Source organism: Oryctolagus cuniculus, chromosome 1, assembly GCF_964237555.1.
Source record: "Oryctolagus cuniculus chromosome 1, mOryCun1.1, whole genome shotgun sequence".
Lineage (NCBI taxonomy): Eukaryota > Metazoa > Chordata > Mammalia > Lagomorpha > Leporidae > Oryctolagus > Oryctolagus cuniculus.
The window spans coordinates 16,738,192-16,754,540 of record NC_091432.1 but is presented as its reverse complement, the minus strand read 5'-3'; positions in this window follow the sequence as shown (position 1 = coordinate 16,754,540).

The following is a 16,349-nucleotide window of genomic DNA, read 5'->3' as shown; positions in this document are numbered from 1 at the left end:
CAAATGCAGATACCATATAGATGTGTGTGTGTGTGTGTACAGAGATATAATATTTTTATTGAAAACAGGGAGGCAAAATATATATGCAGGTATAAACATAAACTTAGGTATAATCTGTTTAAGTATAACCTGGAAGGCACATGTAGCCTGTGTTTTCCTTTTTTAATACTATATACCAGGGGATTCCAATTCAATCCCATCAAGGTGGCATGTACCAATGCCATCTCACTAGACACAGTGATCAATTTCTGTTCACAATTGATCATAATGATAGGACTAAGAACCAAAGGGATCACATAAACAAGACTAGTGTCTGCAAATACTAGCTGATAGAATAAAAAAGGGACAGAACGATCCAACATGGGAAGTGAGATACACAGCAGACTCATAGAATGGCAGATGTCCTAAACAGCACTCTGGCCTCAGAATCAGCCCTTAAGGCATGTGGATCTGGCTGAAATGCCCATGAGAGTATTTCAGGCATGGAAAGCCAAGACACTCTGGGGAAAAAAAAAAAAAAAAAAAAACCTAAATGAAAGATCTCCACGAGTGAGATCCCAGTGGAAAGAACGGGTCATCAAAGAAGGAGGCACCTTTCTCTGAAGGGAGGAGAGAACTTCCACTTTGACCATGGATGGCCTTGTCTAAATATGATCAGAGTCGGTGAACTCAGGGGGCTTCCTTAGCCTTGGCAGCTCATGACAAGAGCCTAGGGTGATTACTGAGGTCATAAACAAGAGTGTCAATTTGTTAAGTCAACACCAGGAGTCACTGTGCACTTACTCCTCATGTAGGATCTTTGTACTTAGTGTGCTATACATTGAGATTTAATGCTATAACGAGTACTCAAACAGTATTTTTCACTTTATGTTTCTGTGTGGGAGCAAACTGTTGAAATCTTTACTTAATGTATGCTAAACTGATCTTCTGTATATAAAGAGAATCGAAAATGAATCTTGATGTGAACTGGAATTGGAGAGGGAGTGGGAAAGAGGAGGGTTGCGGGTGGGAGGGACATTAGAGGGGGGGGGAAGCCATTGTAACCCAAAAGCTGTACTTTGGAAATTTATATTCATTAAATAAAAGTTAAAAAAAAAAAACTACATGTACTGTTCATGCTTTGTGTTTTAAGGAGTGGTTGGTCAAAGCACGGAACATGCTAGGCAAATTACATACACATTCCCTAAAATCATTTGCACCTCTCCTTTTATTTATTTTATTTTCTTCAATAGACTTGATATATGGTCTATCAGTAAATTCTCTTGGGAAAATATATGATGAGGTTAACATTTGGGGGTTTCCAAGAAATAAAAATAAACAGTTCTGGACTCTGTTATCATTGGCAAGGATTTTTTCCCATAAGGGAACAGGGATTGAATCTTAATCATTAAAATAGGCTCACTTTTTAATTTGTTCATTAAAAGGAGTGATCATAGAAACCTCTAAGAGACTTTTGCTGCTCTGTAAGGACTTTCCTGTATCCTTCCTTATAACATTGCATATAATTTCTTATGTGAAAAAATGTGTGTATTCTTTCAACTTCTTTTCTGAAATAATAAATATGTGATTTCTTCTTTATATATAGTTTAATTTTGATTAATATAAGGAGAATAGATTTTATGTATTTCATAGGTACAATTCTTAGACAGTAACCATACTTCCCTGCTTCTTTTTCCCTCCCTCAATCCCCCTCATTCATTATTTTCTTTAATTTTTGAAAAGACATAATTTCAATCAACTCTCTATTCATAGGCTTAAAGCACTACTAGTCATGATATTCAAAAAAAAGAAAAAAAGTAGAAATACCACAGTTCCTCAAGGGATAAAAACAGCAATCAAATCTCAAGCTATTCAGTTCATTCTTTTACTTTTTTATTGTATGTTAACTACTACATATCAGAGAAAACACATGACATTTGTCTTTTGGGGACTAAGTGTATTGTTTTTCAGTTACCTCCATTTTGTTGCAAAATAAATTTTTTTCTAAATATAACAGCCTTTGGAGGCAAGATATTGTGGAAGTCTTTTTAATCTCCAAGTGTGTGACTTTGGTCATACCTCTGAGTGTATAACTTTTCATTTCTATATTAACAATCTGATTATACTATCAATTACTGACACCGGCATTTACTTTATACATCTGGATGTTGATTTTTGAGGTAACTGAAAACCTTACATAGACATAACCAAATTAACCTGGTTCTCCTTTCAGGTTCTCATCAAATATTAATGAGTTGTTTAATCCATAGTCAATAACCATCTTGGAATTCCTATCCATTTTCATCTACTTCACCCACTTCAAAACTTCATGACCAACTCTAGAGACCTCTAAGAGACCCTATAAGGGCTTTCCTGATTTGCTTTCTTATAGTATTTCATATAATTGCTTAAATTCAATTATGTGTGCATTTTTTACTTCTTCCCTGAAATAAGAATATTGGAAATCTGCATTCTCAGAAAACTATTCTGTATTGTGTGTATAGATGAAGATTAGATATAGTTAGTGTTTTTAAATTGAATATTTTCTCTTATGTTATGATATAATAATAATCTAATATTTTAGTACCATTCTTTGTGCAAACCAAAATCATATTATTTCTATTACTATTATTGTTATTACTGGGGCTTCCCATATATTGTGCATGATAAAGAAATATGATCCTGATTTGAAAATCTAAAATAAAATCTTATGTTGGATTTGAAATAGCTTATTGAATAAATATTGTAAGGTGGAGTAGAAGGTGTTGTACTTTGCAGAACACCCATTGTCATGAATGACACTGGAACTCTGATACCCATAAACATGGGTATCTTAATAACTTGTTGTTGGAGCCAGCATTGTGGCATAATGGATTAAGCCATTGCCTGCAATCCCAGCATCCCATATTGATGCCAGTTCAAGTCTTGGCTACTCCCTATCCAGTAACTTGCTAATGCAGCAGTGGAAGCTGGCCCATGTCCTTGGGCCCCTGCACCTACACGGAAGTCCTGGATAAAGCTTCTGGTTCCTGGCTTCAATCTGGCCCAGCTCTGGTCATGTGGCCAATTGGGGAGTGGATGAGTGGATGGAAGATCTTTCTATATCCATCTCTCCCTCTCTTTCTGTAACTCTGCCTTTCAAGTAAACAAAATATTTTTAAAAAATAATTAGTGGCTGCTTTACATCCTTGGCCCTTCAGAAATTCATAAAGAGCGTTAACATTTTTCATTTCCTTCTGATACTTGTGCATGTTTTTGTGGATGTCTATATGTAAGATTCTATGTCCCAGAAGAGAGTTAAAACCTTTCAATTGAAACACAAAATAAAGTACAAAAATAGTTTACAATTATCTAGAGACAAAATAGCACTTGTGAATATAACATATCCTCTAATAACTACTATACTTACCTCAACTCTTCCAACATGATTAGCCAATTTAGAATGACTCCATTGGTCAAAACAGTGTGTTGATGTCAGTGGCCAGGAAGAAGAGCTGTAAGAAAAGCAATCAAGGAAAGATGGAGACTAGTTGAGGCTGCACTGCAGAGAGTCAAGTGGCACCTTCTGTGTTCACATATTGTGTTGCAGAGACCATGAGAAGCGTTGCTTCTCCATCGTTATTCCCTCTCACATCATCCACCTCTCCCTAATTCAGTTACATTAGACTTATATCTTTGGAAAAGCCCCATACACTCACTGTATTTCTAAGAAGAATTTGCCATTTTGTGTGGAAAGGAAAACAGGTTTTTTGAGTATTTTATCCTTCAAAAGCTGAAATCAAAGAGTGGTATAATCTATCCACATTGAGCTCTTCATTCTATGTGACTCCATCTTTTGTTTCTGCTACCTGATCAAGAGATGCTCTGGGAGCCAGTGCTGTGGCATAGCAGGTCAAGCCACTGCCTGCGAGGTTGCAATGCCATATGGGCACTAGTTCAAGTCCTAGCTGTTCCACTTGCCATCCAGATCCCTGCTTGTGCCTCTGGGAAACCAATAAAGGATATCCCAAGTACTTGGGCCTCTGCACCCATGTGGGAGATCTGGAAGACAATCATGGCTCCTGGCTTTGGACAGGTCCAGCTCCAGCTGTTGTTGCCATTTGGGGAATGGACCATCGGAGGGAAGATCTCTCTCTCTATTTCTCTGTAACTCTGATTTTCAAATAAATAATTAATCTTAATAATTAAGAGAAATGCTTTGGAAAGCAACCTGGTCTGAGGTTCAAAATATCTTCATAAAAGTCCATATCCATTATCTATGGTTCCTATATTTGTCCCAAATACTATGAAATTAACATTTAATTATACCTTGACTCAAATATTATTAAACAGTAGGGACATTTTGTAGGACTAAAGATAGATTAATGATACATTAAATGATACATTAAAGAAGATTAAGCAGTGGCAAATATTGATAAAAAAGGGAACATTTTTACCTGGATTATGTTATGCAATGCCTTTCCCACACATATGACATTATCTTCCAACTTCAATACGTAATGGTTGGTCTCCTCCTTTAAATGTTTACATGGAACACTCTGAGATGTAATTATTCAACTTTTCAAACTAAATCTTAGCATGTATATCAATTGTAAGTTATTTTCTTATGACACCATTCAAGAAATGGAAAGAGAAATAATTCTTTGCTCTAGTACACAATACTCTACCCAGAACTGTTTCTTGGGTGTGGAAAACTTGGCATTCTCCAGTAGTGTCATGAAGGTCACTATTAGCTGTTTCTCTATTAAAATAACCTCTTCTAAGTTTCTAATACCCACACTTTTAGAGAGTACTTATTTGGCTCAGTTGCCTTACATTAAAAACAATCATGAACTTTTTTGCACTCAGACATCTCAAGAAACCATAAAAAGCCTTTAGAGATGGAATACATTGTCCTTCTCACCACATACAATGACAGATTTTCACATCCCTGATGTTCATGAAACATTTGTTGAACTCAATGTATCATTTTATCCCTCAACTGATATTTCATTGCATTTATTTGCTATATTACGAGTGAATCATGAAAAACATTGTTGCAGTAAGATTAAATTATACTCCTCCATCAGAATGCCTCTCTGAAACTGAAAGTTGACTGTGTTCTGTCCCTTACCTGGCAGAAGAGTCTCTAGATACTGCAAGTACCTTCATCTCCTTTGAACACAGCCTTCTTAATGAATAGTGGAAAAATTGTTCCTTTCTGGATTCCAGGGGGAATATTTAACATATAACAATGTAAAACAGTTTCATCTTAGAGAGTATTATTCCCTAAAGTTATTTTTCGTTAATTAGAAGTATCTCAAATGTAATAAATGTAACTTTTGTTTGTTTTTTTTTTTTCTATTTAGCCCATAAGAGCAACAAGTTAGCCCTCTGCATAGTCAATAACAAGATAGAAAAGTTTGGGAGTGTTGGGTGCCTGAGATACACCTAACACACAAAGGAAAACGAGGAAAAATACAAATGAGTGATGAATAGAAATTTAGAAAATAAGGAGAAAAACAGTAGTGTCATTGGTATAAAAGTAGATCAAGAAAAAACTCATCAGAGTCCTTAGGTTGGTATTCTCTGTGACAGGAACAAATTTCTCTAGCGTTGTAATGCACTTGTAATTTATTTGAAAGTACAATCCAGGGAAGGCAATGTGATGTCAAAAGCAGAGTATCTATTCTGTGGGCTATAGGCCGTTCTCACCAGAGACCCACAGATTCATAGCAAGTGATCTGCTGATTCATATGCATAGTGAGAATTGAATCTCAGAAGTTTTCGGATTTATTCTTATCTATTTTTACTAACTCAAACTGGCAAAAAAGCTATTTTTAGGAATAAATTTTATTAAAATAATTTTTATTTAACCAAATATTTAGTGAGTACAACTTAGATAATAGGGTCCATATTTATCACTGAACATAAGTTACATCATTCAATTTAAGTAAGTGTTCTATGAGGTTGTTGCTAGCAGTCCACAAAGTAGAAACTTAAAATTCGCAGAAAATTAGCAGCTTTCCCAGGCTGCATATTTAGTAAATGTAGTGAAGGAGTCCATAACAAATGGCTGTCTTATTTTGTGTTTTTTACTCTCCCCAAATATTTGCTTTTCAATAACAAAAAATGAAAAACAGGCAGTACTAAGAAGTGATGATATTGAAATAACTTTTGACTAGTCAGTGTTCTATCTCAGGTTGAGGAGCTTAGAATTGTTTATAAGACAATGAAGAGGTTGAAATTCATGTAGCCAGAGGATGAACACTTGCAAATGCTAAGTAGATGGTTTTTTTTTTTTTTTTTAAGATTTATTGATGATTTTTTTTTTTTTTTTTTGACAGCAGAGTGGACAGTCAGAGAGAGAGAGAGAGAGAGAGAGAGAGAGAAAGGTCTTCCTTTTTGCTGTTGGTTCACCCTCCAATTGCCGCCGCGGCTGGTGTGCTGCGGCCAGCGCATCGCGCTGATCTGAAACCAGGAGCCAGGTGCTTCTCCTGGTCTCCCATGCGGGTGCAGGGCCCAAGGACTTGGGCCATACTCCACTGCACTCCCGGGCCATAGCAGAGAGATGGCCTGGAAGAGGGGCAACTGGGAAAGAATCCGGCGCCCCGACTGGGACTAGAACCTGGTGTGCCGGCGCCGCAAGGCAGAGGATTAGCCTATTGAGCCACAGCGCCGGCCTATGATTTATTGATTATTTATTTGAAATGCAGAATTACAGAGAGGCAGAGACAGAGAGAGAGAGAGAGAGAGAGAAAGAGATCTTCCCTTCACTGGTTCACTCCCCAAATGGCCACAACTGCCAGAACTGGGCCAATCTAAAGCCAGGATCCGGGAGCTTCTTCTGGGCCTCCCACAGGGGCACAGGGGTCAAAGCACTTGGGCAATCTTCTACTGCTTTCCCAGGCCATTGCTGAGAGCTGAATTGGAAGTGGAGCAGCCGGGTGTGGAACCGGCACCCATATGGAATGCCGGCATTGCAGGCAGTGGCTTTACCTGCTCTGTCATAGCACTGGCCCCAGTTGTTTTTTAAAAGTATGACTTTCCAGTCAGTATTACAAAACTCTATTTGGAAATTGTCACATGCAACTTTAAATCATGAGATTGGGTAAGATCATCCAACACAAATACTTAGAGAGATAAATGATCCAGCAAGGAAATGTAGTTACACAAACATTTGAAAGATTCTCTGAACGATCTTGTGAAACATGCTCAAAGAATCAGACAAAATCATGAAAGAATAGACACATGTAGTCTAAAGGACTAGACTTTTAGGAGCAGTGTGTGAATATTCTGCATGAGAAGACCCCATGAACACTAGTGTCTGAAGCTTCCAGAGATAACAAGTCCTGATTGAAGCGGTCAATGGCCACAGAACTTTGAAGTAGAAGAACGTGCATACAGGCAGAAACCAGGAGAAAATTCATATTTTGTTCCTCAAAATTTAATAGATTCTGTAAATGGAACACCTACGGAGGATAGAAATCATGACTATTTTATTGTGAGCTACTAGCATACATATATGCACACACATATGAGGGAACTTTAAAAGATTTATGGAAATGAAATTAAAAGACAATAGGCATTATTTGTGACATTTAGAAGACTATGCATGTATACTCACATATAATCATAGTATTTATAATTATATAGTATATGACCAAATCAATCATTTAGTAAGTGAATGAATAAAACAAAAGAATTCAAATTGAAAAATAAATTGACTAAATGCATAATTACCCTTTGTGCGAAAGTAGCTCTGTGATGGAACATGAAACAGCAATCTCTTTTCATTCTTTCTAAAGAACTCTAAGATCACTAATATAGAAGGCAGCATAAAGAAGTAACATCTAAATCTTGGAAAAACCAATTATTCCTCTAGGGACCCATTCTAAAAATGTGACCCTGTAGCACACTCAACAGCACTGGGAGGCACCGAATAGGGTACTGAAAATTGTTAGTTTGTCTTCATAAGATTGTGTGTGATAATTTTCATGATGAAGAATCAAATGTTTTATGAGTAAATGGATGCATTCACATTTAGTGGGACTTGTGTGATTTTGCTGAGAGGGTCAAAATGTCTGCAGGCACTTACAGCCTGCTTCACAACAACAGATAAAGATGAGTTCTAAGAGCGGCCACCTGGAATAAGAGAGGGAGGAGATGGACAGTTCGGCACATGCTCACTTGGACTTACTCCTAATGGTAGAGCTAGAAACGTGCCATGGGATTCCAAAACCCAATAAGATGGCATATACTGATGCCATCTTACTAGTCAAAGTGTGATCAGTTTAACTTCATAATTGATCATAATGATAGGATTAAGTGTCAAAAAGATCACATAAACAAGACCAGTGTCTGCTAATACTAACTGATAGAATTAAAAAGGAGAGTACAATCCAACATGGGAAGTGGGATACACAGCACACTCATAGGGTGGTAGATGTCCTAAACAGCACTCTGGCCTCAGGATCAGCACTTAAGGCATTCGGATCTGGCTAAAAAGCCCACAAGAGTTTTCAGGCACGGAAAGCCAAGACATTGTGGGAAAAAAAATGACATAAATGAAAGAACTCTGTGAGTGAGATCCCAGTGGAAAGAATGGGCCATCTAAGAAGGAGGTGCCTTTCTCTGAAGGGAGTAGAGAACTTCCACTTTGACTATGGCCTTATCTAAATAAGGTTGGAATTTGTGAACCCAAGAGGATTCCATAGCCTTGGCAGCTCATGATAAGAGCCTCAGGTGATTAGTGACATCATAAATACGAGTGTCAATTGTTAAATCAACAACGGGAGTCACTGTGCACTTTCTCCCCACGTAGGATCTCTGTCCTTAATGTTTTGTGCTATGAGAATTAACGGTAAAACTAGTATTCAAACAGTACTTTATAGTTGTATGTCTGTGTGGGTGCAAACTGTTGGAATCTTTACTTAGTATATACTAAATATATACTAAGTTGATCTTATGTATTACACACACACACACTCACACACACACAGACACAAAATAAAACAAGCGAACGAAACATTTTCACCTAAGACTATAGCTATCAGGTCAAAAATCAAGTAGCTCCTGTCAGGTCAAAAATGAAGTAGCTAATAAGATACACATGTGTTTTGTGTGAATCATTGAGAAATTGGTATTCTATGAAAGAGTTTTTGATGCACATAATGACTTTCCCTTATTTGTTAGATATTATTAAAACATGTGATTTAGAAAGTTACATTTGAGGTATATGATTATGCTTGCATTTTAATAAGCATGTTATAAAAATATTTCCATTTGCCTACATACAAGCATTAAAGATGACTTGAAGAGCCTAGCAATGGGATAATAATGAAAAGAATTTCCATCTGTTGTATGAGTTTGATATCTTGGAGTTCTTTTTTTTATTCCTAAAATACAGCCTGGATCCAAAACACTAGCCTTGTAGGATAACATCTCTTGTTTGGAAAATGATAATGAGGTATAGTTTTTGGCTCTTTTATCTGTTCACAGATTTGTTATAACAAATAAATAGATTTTTGAAATCTTTAATCTTTATCAGATTCCATTCAGTGACAGGTTCTGTCTGCTGGTACTTTGACCTGTAAGAAATTTCTTAAATTGAAAAATTCAAAAAGATCACCTAGTCAAAACTGGATTTTTTAAACCTTATTTCATATATTCAAAAAATATTTGAGAGGTAGAATTACAGACAGAGAGAGGGAGAAACAAAGAGAGGTCTTCCACCCACTGGTTCACTCTCTAAATAGCTGCAAAGGCCGAGATTGTGCTGATCTGAAGCCAGGAGCTAGAAGCTTCATCCTGGTGTCCCACGGCCCATTGAGTTGGGCCATCTTCTACTGCTTTCCCAGGCCATAGCAGAGAGCTGGATCGGAAGAGGAGCAGCTGGGATATGAACTGGCACCCTTATTGGATGCCAGCACTTTATCCATGGGAGAGTGTGGACGCTCTGGCACCCACAGATATCTTCAAAATGTTCTCTCTGGATTACTTCCCAACAGAGCATACTACAATGGAAACTGGTCTAGAGTTTCCAGCAACCGAAGTGCTAATAGTTCCCAAGATGTCTAATTTTGCTATCTAGCATCACAGGTTGGTAACACACCTCTGAATGTAGGAAGATCATCTTAAGCAGTGGGTGTCTAGGTTAGCCTGTGATTATATCTGGAACCAGCTCTGCAGGTACATGGTGTAGGGTTCCTGCACTCCTAGAAGTGTGCATCAGAGATTATCCTATAAGGTCATAGGAAACTGTAATGAAATGCATTGTCAGATTGGAGTAACCTTGGATGGAGTCTTCTGCTCCCATCTCAGCTCTCTCCTAGAACAAAATACCAACAGGTTTTCTGGATATTAGCTCCATCAATAATTTTAAGATAACTTATTTTTGAGTACTTCCCCTTTGTATTATTTGTATTATTTATTATGCCTGAATTTCTTTAAAAATACAAGTTACCATGTATACTGTTTTATGTCAATTTAGGAAATTTGCTGCTGATATTTTGAGACAGCAACGTAGATTTTCTGATTGTAGTCATTATTCCACTAACCACTGCAAAGAAGTCACAGAGACTGCCTTTTTATTGAAGGGCCCCTGCACTAAGAGAATTACACATTTAAAGTGAAATAGAATTGTTAAGGATTCTTTTTATTACTATTATAAACTTAAAGATAAACCTTGGGGCCAGCGCTGTGGCACAGTGGGTTAAAGCCCCAGGCTGAAGCACCGACATCCCATATGGCGCTGCTTTGAGACCTGGCAGCTCCACTTCCGATCCAGCTCTCTGCTGTGGCCTGGAAAAGCAGTAGAATGTGGCCCAAGTCCTTGGCCCCTGCATCAGCATGGGGGACCTGGAAGAAACTCTTGGCTCCTGGCTCCTGGCTCCGATCAGCTCAGCTTTGGCTGTTGCAGTCATTTGGGGAGTGAACCAGCGGAATGGAAGACCTCTCTCTCTCTCTCTCTCTCTCTCTCTCTCTGGCTCTACCTCTCTCTGTAACTCTGCCTTTAAAATAAATAAAATAATTCTTTAAAAAAAGGTAAACCTTACTATAAATAATACAATTTTGACCTATGCAAGCCACTATTAGTATCCTTGATTTGAAATTATTTAAAATTAGACTTCTTGGCTCAAAAAGCCTAGATAATGTTCTTCCCAAAATTTTATGCAGGCAATATGTTCTCTAAAGCTACTTTCTATTTATGTAATTACTTGAGCAATTTTAGCTTTCTCTGAAATATTTAAAGAAGCTTTAATGATCCTTGTTAATACTGGAATATTTTACTATGGTAAGATTCAGTACATAGACATCTCACCTTCCTAATGGTACACCTGGGAAAGCAGTGGAAAATGGCTCAAGTCCCTGGGCCCCTGCACCCACGTGGGAGGCCTGGATGAATCTCCTGGCTCCTGGCTTCAGCCTGACCCAGCCCTGGCTGTTGAGGCCATCTGGGGAGTGAACCAACGGATAAAAGGTCTCTCTTTCTCTCTTCTCCCTTTATCTCTGTAATTCTGATTTTCAAATAAATGAATAAATCTTTATAAAAACAAAAAAGTTATTTTGAAAAAAAAGTGATAGCAACAATGGATCTGGCAGACGTGCAGAAATTAATATAGAGACATAAGAGATACAAACAATGAGGTGATATGACAACATTAGAATGCTTTATTAGCAGGGCACAAATAAAGGAAATTGATAAAACGCTTAATGGTGATTGAAAAGAATGGTTGTAAGGATGCTCAGAGAGACATAAGAGAATATCAATATACAGCTAACCCAAATTAGGAAATCAATGTATGGCGTTCACAAAAAATTAGCAAAAAGAAAGAAATTTTGAAAAAGAACCAAATGGAAATCTTAGAGTTGAAAAAATCAGTCAAATAAAAAATACAATTGAAAGTCAGCCATAAAAAAAAGTGAAATACTGTTTTCCACAACAAAATGGATGTACTTGGAGACCATTATGCTTAGTGAAATAAGCCAGTTCCAAAAGGACAAATATCATATGGTTTCCCTGATTTGTGATAACTAATTTACAGAGTATAAAAAATGTAATATACGTGAATGAGACTGACATTTTGAAATTTGATTATTGCTTATAGCCCTTGTCTAAACATCTGAGAAGTAGTTTTTGTTTTTCTACTTATTACTTGTTGAATTATTTATTTGGTGGAGGGTTAAGCTTGTGACTAACAAAGTAAATTGAGGGGCCTGCTTTGTGGCATAGTGGGCAAAACCCCCACCTGCAGTGCTGGCATCCCATGTGGGTACCAGTTCGAGTTCCAGCTGCTCCACTTCTGATCAAGTTCTCTGTTATGGCCTGGGAAAGCAGTGGAAGATGACCCAGGTGTTTGGGACCCTGCACCCACAAGGGAAACCTGGAAGACACTCCTGGCTCCTGGCTTTGGATCAGCTCAGCTCCTGCCATTGTGGCCAACTGGGGAATGAACCAGTGGATGGAAGACCTCTCTCTCTCTCTCTGGTTCTCATTCTCTCTCTGTGTAACTAAGACTTTCAAATAAATAAATAAATCTTTAAAAATAAATTGAAAATATGTCATTGCAAGAATTAAAAGAAAAAATAAGAAAGGAAGGAACAGGGCAGGTGGGAGTGAGTGAGGGAGAGAGGTTATGGTAGGAAGTATCATTATTTTCTTGAAACTATATGCGTAAAATGAATGAAATTTGTTTCCTTCATATACAAACTTTTATAAAAAGAAATTCCCAATGACAGACAAGATGAAGCAGAAGGCGTATCTGAATCTTAAAGACAGGTCTTTAGTTATATCTCAGATAAAATAGTGATAAAAATAATACAGTGTTTGTAATCTTTGGGGCACAATGAACAGAAATAATATTCACATAATGGAAATTATTGAAGGAGCGAATATAAAAGGCAGATGAAATCCATTCAATGACATGATAGCTGAAAACTCCTCCACTGCAGAGAAAGATATGGATGTTTAAGTACAGGAGGCAAAAGAACCCAACAGAGATGACCAGAGAAGATCCTGACAATGACACAGCATAGTCAATTTTTCTTCTTTTTTTCATTATTTGTAATGTGTTGGAAAGGCAGAGAGAGAGAGAGAGAGAGAGAGAGAGAGAGAAGCATATAGAGAGATCCCCTTCACTGCTTCAATCCCACAAAATAAAATATATATTTACAAGTAAGAAAATACAACAATTGAGAGGGAAAAATCAGATAGCAGGTTAACAGAAACTAGACACTGCAGAAGCTGGTTTTTGCAGATGAGATTAGAGAACTTGAAGATACAGCACTAATAACTATGCAAGTTGAAAAATAAGGAAAAAAGACTAAATAACAATGAACAGTGCTTCAGTGGGCTTTAGGTAAACTTCAACATTATAAAGAATTGGATGAGAGGAAGTATAGGAAGATATTTAAAGAAGTAATGAACAAAACGTTTAAAATTCGAGGGAACCTATTCACCTATAGATTGTTTTGTTTTGTTTTGTTTTGTTTTTTTGACAGGCAGAGCGGACAGTGAGAGAGAGAGAGAGACAGAGAGAAAGGTCTTCCTTTGCCCTTGGTTCACCCTGTGGGGCTCCATGGGATGCGCAGCCATGGAGCCCCCACGTCAAGGTCGGTCTGATAGCTGTTGCTGTGTTTTTATCACAAGGTGGATGTTGCTAGTTTCGGTTAGGGCAATGCTTTCCCACGGTCGGGACTTTCCAGAGGCACTGAGCCTGTCTCATAAACAACAAGATGGCGCTGAGGACTATGCGGTGAGCCTGCCTGCTCACTCTCCTCCCTTCATTCTTTCTCTGTCACTGTTATTTTCTCATTAAAAGTCTACTGAAGACCGATAAGCTGAGAACAGTGTCGTTCCTTTGCGGGCAAGGGAGCGGCATACCCTCCAATGGCCGCCACGGCTGGTGTGCAGGGCCGGCGCACCGCGCTGTTCCGAAGCCAGGAGCCAGGTGCTTTTCCTGGTCTCCCATGAGGGTGCAGGGCCCAAGCACTTGGCCATCCTCCACTGCACTCCCTGGTCACAGCAGAGAGCTGGCCTGGAAGAGGGGCAACCAGACAGAATCCGGTGCCCCGACTGGAACTAGAACCCGATGTGCCGGTGACGCAGGCGGAGGATTAGCCTATTGAGCCATGGCGCCGGCCAACCTATAGATTAAAATGAAAGAAATCCGAAATACAAAAAGCATGAAGAAAACTATGCGAAAAGATACAGCAAAATAAATTAATCAAAAGCAGTGATAGAGAAAATCTTGGAGCCTACACTGTATAGCGGGTAAAGCCGCCTCCTCCAGCACCAGCATCCCATGTGGGCACCGGTTCAAGTCCCGGCTGCTCCACTTTGATCCAGCTCTCTGCTGTGGCCTGGAAAAGCAGTAGAAGATGGCCCAAGTCCTTGGACCCTGCCCCCGAGTGGGAGACCCAGAGGAAGCTCCAGGCTCCTGGCTTTGGATCCGCACAGCTCCAGCCATTGCAGCCTTCTGGAGAGTGAACCATCAGATGGAAGATTGACTCTCTCTCTCTCTCTTTCTTCCTATGCCTCTCTGTAAATCTGCCTTTCAAATAAATAAATAAATAAATAAATCTTTTTAAAAAAGAGATAGTGAAAATAAAAAAAAAGAGAAAAAAAGCAAACAACAACCAACCAAACAAAAAACCCAAGAGTACAGAGGAATTAAGGCAAGAATTAGGAGAGAATAGGGAGATGTAGGTCAAAGGAAGCAAAGTTGCATACACGTAAGATACACAGGGTGAGCAAATCTAGAAATATAATGTGCAACACAGGATCTATAGTTAATGATATAGTATTATAGTATATGTATATAGTATATTTATAGTAAATTTTAGGTGTTATCAAAATAGGGAGTAAACAACTATGTAAGATGATGTATTTGTTAATTTGATTGGCCCTAGCAATGATTTTTCTATGCATAATTTTATCAAAACATGATGTAGTATATTTTAAATATAAGTTACTTCAAAAGTCATAAAATGGAATTAAACTAATTTTATTTTGTGCAAATTTTTATATCCCTAAATACTTATATATATATATATAATACAAGTTTACAAATAAAGTACTCAAATGAAATTGTCAACCTAGAATCAATACTTGCAAAAATATGTTTAAAATACGTGAAGTGATGACTAACATTTCTGAGAATCAAATCAAGTATTAGCATCAGACTTCACTGAAAAAAGGTGGGCAATTTCCATGGTCAAAAGAAAAATAATTACAGATGTAAATACAAATCTACTGAAAGGTACAGAGGTGAACAGGAGTGGTAAATATATGTGTAAAAACATATAATGTGATTTCTATTCCAGGAAAAGTCAACATCGACTCATTTCTCTAAATGTAAAATGTAAGTTTAATCTCACCTAAGAATATTTCCATCTTAAAGCTTTGTAATCCATAAAACAGTTACTAAATACCGGAGTTTAAATGTCTACATGATATAGTCACACAACAGTCCCTTGAAAGTGGGCTGACCTATATGGAACAGCCTCCAGTTAGGCTTAAAACTGAATTTATTGTAAATTTTAAAGCCTCGTGGACTATGAGAAATAGCTGAAATTTGTCAAAATGTTCTAGTCGCGGCAGCCAGTATTATGGTATAGCAAGTTGGGCCGCTTGCTGCCTGGAATGCCAGCATCCTATGTAGGCATAGGTTCAATTCTTGGATGCTCCACTCCCTATCCTGCCCCCTACTAGTGTGCCCTGGAGGGCAGAGGGGTATGGCCCAAGAACCTGGACCCTGAGCCCATGTGAGAGATCCATATGAACCTCTTGACACATGCTTTGGTCTGGCCCAGCCCTGGCTGTTGATACTTTTTGGGGGGTTAGCCAGAGGATAGATCTCTCTGTGTGTGTCTCTCTCCATTTTCTTGCGGTGGCTCTGACTTTCACGCAAATAAATAAATCTTGGGGCTGGTGCTGTGGATTAGTGGGTAAAGCCACAGCCTGTGAGGCTGGCATTCCATATGGGCTCTGGTTCAAATACTGACGGCTCCGCTTCTGATCCAGCTCTCTGCTAATGTGCCTGGGAAAACAGCCGAAGTTGGCTAAGTGCTTGGGCCCCTGCACCCACATGGGAGACCTGGAAGAAGCTCCTGGCTCTTGGCTTCAGATTGGCCCAGCACAGGCCATTGTGGCCATCTGGGGAGTGAACCAGTGGATGGAAAATCTCTTTCTCTCTCCTACTCTCACTGCCTCTCTAACTCTTTCAAATAAATTAATAAAACTTTAAAGAAAAATCCTTTAAAAATATGTTCTTATCATATTTGACAAATACCAGTTTGTCAAATCTATGGATAAATAAGCTAAGACAGTGCTATGATGAATGTTTAGGTAAAGACAAATTCTCAGGACCATTTATGGTTTAAAACAA